General features: G+C 28.8%; 1 protein-coding gene across 2 annotated transcripts in view; it reads left to right on the top strand.

The window, feature by feature from the left end:
- The first annotated feature begins 5,018 nt into the window (after positions 1 to 5,018).
- LOC105151682 (MAP kinase-activated protein kinase 2) overlaps positions 5,019 to 6,807 on the top strand; it is a 30,284-nt gene continuing 28,495 nt past the window's right edge. For both annotated transcript variants that reach the window (XM_087407500.1, XM_011065523.2), the window contains exon 1: positions 5,019 to 5,604. The gene's annotated coding sequence lies outside the window, so the exon portion shown is untranslated. The remainder of the gene's footprint in view (positions 5,605 to 6,807) is intronic.

The following is a 6,807-nucleotide window of genomic DNA, read 5'->3' as shown; positions in this document are numbered from 1 at the left end:
CGGGAGTATCCTTGCTCACAAAAACACCTCGAAAAATCCGCTGTTCGGAACCGATTAAAGCTATAGGTTCCACATGCTCATGGCAATTGGATAATCAGCATGCGTATAAGTATATGAGAGAGATGTAACACAGGTTAGAGGCTTAATGTAAAAAGAAACAAAAATTTTAAAAATGATAAAAATCTAAATTTTTTGGTATAAGTACTTTTAAAAATGATTTATTGCAAAGTTTCATTCAGATTTACCAATTGATTTTTTCATAACGAATAAATATTTTGTTTATTTACTGAACAACTAATGTCTGCATCTCAATGTAACTTTTTATAAATATTCTTGAATTCATAAAGAAGTTATATTAAAAAATTGAGATTTTTATCATTATTTTATAATATATTTCCATGTATTATAGTACAAATTTAAAAAATATTACTTTTTATTGAAATAATTTGATCTAAATAAACTATCTCTAATTTTATATTATTTTTAAATGCAATTTAGAATAATCCGTTAATAATTTTTTAAATTATTAACATATTGCATTTGCCTTACAACCTCCTTAAATATATTTGGTTGCTGATAAAAAAATAGATATCGAACATTTTTATCCTCTCTATAAAAACGCAAGTTTCATTAAAATCAAAGAGGTATATCTGGAAGGTTTCTTTCTTAGCCTATTCTACATGTATAAAGAAAAAACAGGGTTATTTTGAAATGATAAGAGTTTGAATATATGATGCGAGTTGAAAGTAGAAAAAATTTAATTGTTGTTTGTTTATCGAAATATTAATATAACATAACACATGATTCAGATTTCCTATAATATAAAAAGAGAAGTCATGTCATATTTTTGCTTCCAATATACAAATCAAAATTTTTGTGCACAAATTACCTATTACTTGTTCGGAGTGGACAATAAAATCATATTTTTTGTAAGAAAAAAGCGTAGATACTTAACATAGTTTAGACATATATATATATGATTGTACATGAGTTACTTAATTAAAAATGTAAATTTCCTATTGTTGATATATTGTAATTATATATCGTAAAATTAATAAGGTAATTACACATAAAGTACTTTATACATATTTTAATGGTTCTGGAGACGTATAAGATATATATACATATATATATATATATATATATATATATATATATATAATAACGTTAGTATTTTTAAGTTATATTATACTCGATATTCCGATTAATTAACAAATCGATCGAAAGCAATCTCATCATTAAAAAAAATTCTTTAAAAAATCTTTAAGAAATTTAAAAGATATTCTTTTAAATTTATTTATTTTTATTCTTTTTTAAGAAATTTTTAAGAACATTACTTTATTATTTTTTTATAATTGAATTTCTTTTGCAAAAATTTATCAATTTGTAATAATATCAAAACAGCACAATTAGTTTCTCAATTGAAATCTTTAATATGACATTACAGTTTGATAAGAATTAGATAATATTAATAGTGTTGAAGTTTCAAATTATCTGAAGAAGATATACTTCTTCGTAATATTGATAATGACATATTATTATTGTGATCATTAAAACAATGTTTAATAGTCAGATACAATTTAATTTTTGATATATTTATTGACGGGGTGATATTAATATTTTTATTAAATAATATAGATTCTCTGAAACTTGATTTGTCGTAGCTTGATAGTTTCTAAACTCGTGGATTATCTTCGGAATTTAAATGCTTTTTGCGTTTCACTGTATTTTGCTGTTAATGCTTGTATGTTAGATACTCGAATTGAGAATTACAAAATCACCGCAACAGCATTTAAATTTCGGATCTTTAAAAGAGACAATACGTTGAGACATAATATTCTGCGGTTGCATTACAAAGGAAATTGTACATACGCGTGTAAGAATGTGCCTACATAAGAAAGATATTTATATGGACGTTAAGAATTTTGTAATTATTGTTATATACGTGATGGAATATAACTAAAAGATCAGAGATACCTGAAAATTCGTTGCAACGCAACTGTGCTAAATGAGGAACGATATGTATATATACTTAACAAACATATATGTATTTAAATGCGTCGAGAAATAACATATATTTACAATATGAAATAAATAATATTAAAGGACAGCTATATATATATATATATATATATATATATATATATATATATATATATGTATGTATAAATGCAGCTTTTATATCTTTATTCCTTGATCCTAAATTATTCAAAATTCATTGCAATGTGTTTTATTGTCCAAAATCCATCCATTGGTTTTCTGTTTCTGCACTAGAATTCTTTCTCGCTTTCGACAAATATCAAACATATACCTATCTCACTTTAAATTTCAAAAATGTACAGTTCAGCCACAAAAAACAGACCTCATGTGTTTCTACAAAAAGAAGTTAGAAATGGAGATATTTCAGGTCATTCCAGAAACATTCATTATTCAAATTTATCAATATTTTTGTTTTCTGATTCTTTTTTTCTGTAAAATGTTATAGAAATTAATTACTAAAGCATTTTTATAGTTTTATTGTTGAAGTAAAAGTGAAACTTAGTAGTGTTGATTTTGCATAATAATTTGATAAAATCCAGTGTTTTCAAGAGTCAATACCCCTTGTGACAGTTGTGTGGCTCGGCGAAAGGATTAAACTTTCTAGAGAAAGCGCGGTTCCGCGAACAGCGTTTGCGTGACGCTTGTGTGACGTCAGCCAGTATTCAGCTCGAGATACGGCCTCGAGTCATAATTAGGAATGAGAAAGATATTTGCAAGATGAAATTAAAATTAAGATTAGAAGTAAAGAGAATTACATTCAAAGTTGTGAAGTTGAAGACAAAGCCGATCATTGAAGAATTTTGTTCTTTTTTCTCTCTTTGAAGGATCCATGTTAGATCCTTCAAGATCTAAAGAGATTTTTATAGTCGATCTTATGTCTAACATCATTTTAAGAGACTCTTAAGTATGATTTCAAGATATATTATTATATATATGGTCATTTCATTCGCTGAATAGAATCTTAATGTTACTCAAGATCAAGATAATGTAAGATCAAACCATGAATACCGCTTTTAGGATGACTGACCATTTCAACCAAACATCTATTTAACTTTATATACATATATTATATCGGCGATTAATTCAACTAGCAGAATTAAAGTAAAATTTCAATAATAAATTTGTTATCTAATCCTTCCTTTTATATATCAAACAATTAATTACCAAAATTAATAATTTTATTTATGTTAATAAAATAAAAGTTACATTCATGATGAAATGGTAAAAATATTATTTGACAAATTAATCAAACTGTAATTTATTTGTTATTTATTGTATAATTTAATCCTTTTATGTAGCAAACAAAAAATTAACAATTTTATTAGCAAAATGATACAGATATTACTTGACAATTGACGATTAATTTTTTTAATCGGTAGAATTGTTTAGTATGCATTTTCGTTACCTATCTAATCTTTCTTTTTTTCTATCGAATAATAAAAAATTAAAAGATGATAAAAGATGATAAAAGAAGATGATAGAAGAATTATTTAACAAGTTAATAACCAATTTATAATTAAATCAGCAAAATTTAGAGCAAAATTTTATATAATTTACATTAATCTAAGTTTTTTCCTCTAAGCTAAATAACAAAAAAAAATAACGATTCTATTAAAAAAATAATATGGATGTTATTTGATAGTTTAAATATCAACTAAATTAATCAGAGTTAAAAGTCCTTTATTAGCGTTCACCTTTATTAGCGTTTTTCATTGGCAGAATTGGTGCACATTCAGTGCACAAAACTGATATACATTACTCATCTAATTTGAATGTAAAAGTAGGATATTTCAACTAATAAAATACCCAATGTATACTTTATTAAATAGCACGATAAAATGTATTGAGGATTTCGCAGTTTAATTCATTTTTATATATTTTTTAAACATACATTTTGTCATCTTTATGTCGATTTGTGTACAGTTTTAAAGTGCGCTAAATATGCGCACTAGGATAACAGTCCCTATTATTATGTTTGTCTCTATTAATGTGCGTTTGTATTTCAATGAGTCATAAAGAAAATTAGCACGAATAAGAAAAAATGTTTTTTGTTAAGTTAAATTATTAAAGTATACACGATACCCCAAAGTAATATTTTATTTTTTAATTATTAAAGTACAATATTTAAAAAATTTTTCGAAAGATATGAGGAATTAAATTTATGTGAATTCAGTAATACGTACTGCAAGATTTTAAGCTTATCCCTATTAGTGTGCCCTATATTGGAGCTGAGAACATTAATGTTCATTAAAATAAGTATAATTGAAATAATAATTTATGTAATATTTACTTAAACAATTAGCTTAAATTTATTATTTATTTTGACAATTATATGTTAAAATGAGTCAAATGTGGATAGGCACACAAATTAATTGGGGGCACATTTTAATAGAGCCATTTGGAGAACTCATTTAAAACATAATTTTTATGAAAAACATTATAAAGCATTAACATTTTTTAAATTAAAGAAATATTATAAAAAAAAGAAATAATTGAAAAACCGATATTGATTGCAAGCAGATAAAATTAAAGCTACAATATTTAATAATAATTAATTCAGTAATAAGCAAATTGGCTAAAAGGTATATTAAAATAGGGACAGTTATCCTATAATTCTGCCAATGAAAAACGCTATTAATTTGCTATTCTGAGAGCGCGGCCCTACGCAGGCAAATGAGTCACGGCGCAAGACCGCCGCGAGATCCGATATTCACCGCCAGTACTCAAACTCTATAGTATACAATATTACACGCACTATAGTTAATATTTTCAGTACTAGCAATGAGAATATTAGAGCTGCGTTCGCTTTGTCGCACATAACGCTTGTGAGCATCAATTGTCCTTGTTTAATATTTACTAAACAACAAGGATGAAACGACGCTTAAAGCATTGTGAACGCCAAAGCGAACAAAGCCTAGAAGCAGCAACTGTTGAGACGTTCACCGCCGCCAGTGTGCGCCAGTGTAACGCACCGATGTAGATGCGAGGCGTTTTTTCCGCCGACCTCCGCCGACCTCCGCAAACCTCCGCATCCCGTCCGCGTACGAGCAAGCGCTTGCGTATCGAGACATCGAGATCGCGTGCTGTTCCGCGGTGGTTGCGCGATCCGACCCGACCCGAGCCGAGCACGACGGAACGATAGCACTGATCGCAGTTCGCTGAGTTCGCAGTCGCTCGTCCAGCTCGGTCGGTTGCTCAACGTCGCGCAATCCGACGGCGTCCGTCCTCGCGCGAGCGTTTGTAGCGTACCGGCGACGAGTGATGTACAAAAGACCGGTCGACTCGGCGCACCTTCCTGGAAATTCTTCCTCCGTCAAAAAATCCGTTCCGTTCTTCACCGTGATTTTGCCAAGTTCCCAATTGTAGTGCAGTTTTTCTTCGGGACGCGATTATTTTCCATTGTGTGAGCGCGATCGGTGCGGTGAATCGCCGCGCGGTTTTTTCGACTTCGATCGACGCTACGCGTGAACGATGCCGGCGAGGGCAGCTCGGTCCGCATCGCGTGATTAATAACCGTAACGGGAATTTTTAAGCCGCGACGAGAGAGGTGCACGTTGTTGTTGGGTATGTAATACTCGTTCTTTGACTCCATGTTGTTTTGACAGCTCGAACCGATCGGATCCCTAGGTTCGTTCTCGCGCTCGAATACTCTCCTCGAATATATGTATGTACATATATATAAATACTAAGTGAATGTTCGTGTTCAAACTGTTATGTGTCATTTATTTTTACCGCTACATTTATTTATATTTAAATGCGAGGGGAGAATGACTTTGAGCGCGCTACTCGAGATGATACAGTGATGCAGCGTTTGAATGAATCATCTGTTTTTAAAACCTACTATCCTGACAATTCCATCCTCTCGTAAAACAAAGGTAGTAGAAATAGGTTGAGAAACGCGATTTTTTAATATTTTTATTGTTTACTTTTTATTTGCCTGATTTTTACTAATACTTATTATATCGACATATTAAAGATATTAGATACAAATGTATAAATATTAAAAATAATTACAAATATTCTTATTACGATATATATATAAAAGTATTTATTTTATTTAAAAAAAAAACGAAACTGGATGTGTTTTTGGATGCGATTCATTTAATGCATGATGCGCATTACGTATCACATTTTATCTTTGAAGTAGAGATAAAAAAGCAGGTTTTTCTGATTTCGTAAGAAAATATCAAATAAAAAACGGATTTCTTACGTAAAAAACGATTTTTTATCCAAAACGATGTAGAATTCATGAAAAATAGATAGAATTTATATTAAATATATTGGAAAAGATATAGAATTTATTTTTCTTGGTATGGTTAAAATGTTCGATATCTCCATGTTATTTCGATATTATTTAATATTTTTTTTTTTATAATTTCAATCAAGGTGGAAACATCTTTGTGTTGTTGCGGTGCCTAATGAATTGATATTCTTTATCGACAATGGTCTAAAGTCTAAATACATTATCGCTTATAATTATTTAGATGGCAGATATTTTTACATTTTACTCTGATTTTAAAAGCTAAATAGGAAATGGCCCATATTATTGTTAACAGATAATATTTTATTAGTTAACACAGATTATACATAGTTTATAACTGACATTGTTTTTTATGTATATTACTGTAGTTATATATAATTGTAAGAATTTTAAATTTTATTATTGATGCAAAATCCTAACATAATATCGATTCAAGAATAATTGGGGAAAATTCGATAAATTGTTTTACTAATTTATATTTTAGAATATGTCACAATTACAATAAA

The sequence above is a fragment of the Acromyrmex echinatior genome, chromosome 6 (assembly GCF_024713525.1).
Source record: "Acromyrmex echinatior isolate Ae372 chromosome 6, ASM2471352v2, whole genome shotgun sequence".
Lineage (NCBI taxonomy): Eukaryota > Metazoa > Arthropoda > Insecta > Hymenoptera > Formicidae > Acromyrmex > Acromyrmex echinatior.
This window is presented reverse-complemented; position numbering and strand designations above follow the sequence as displayed.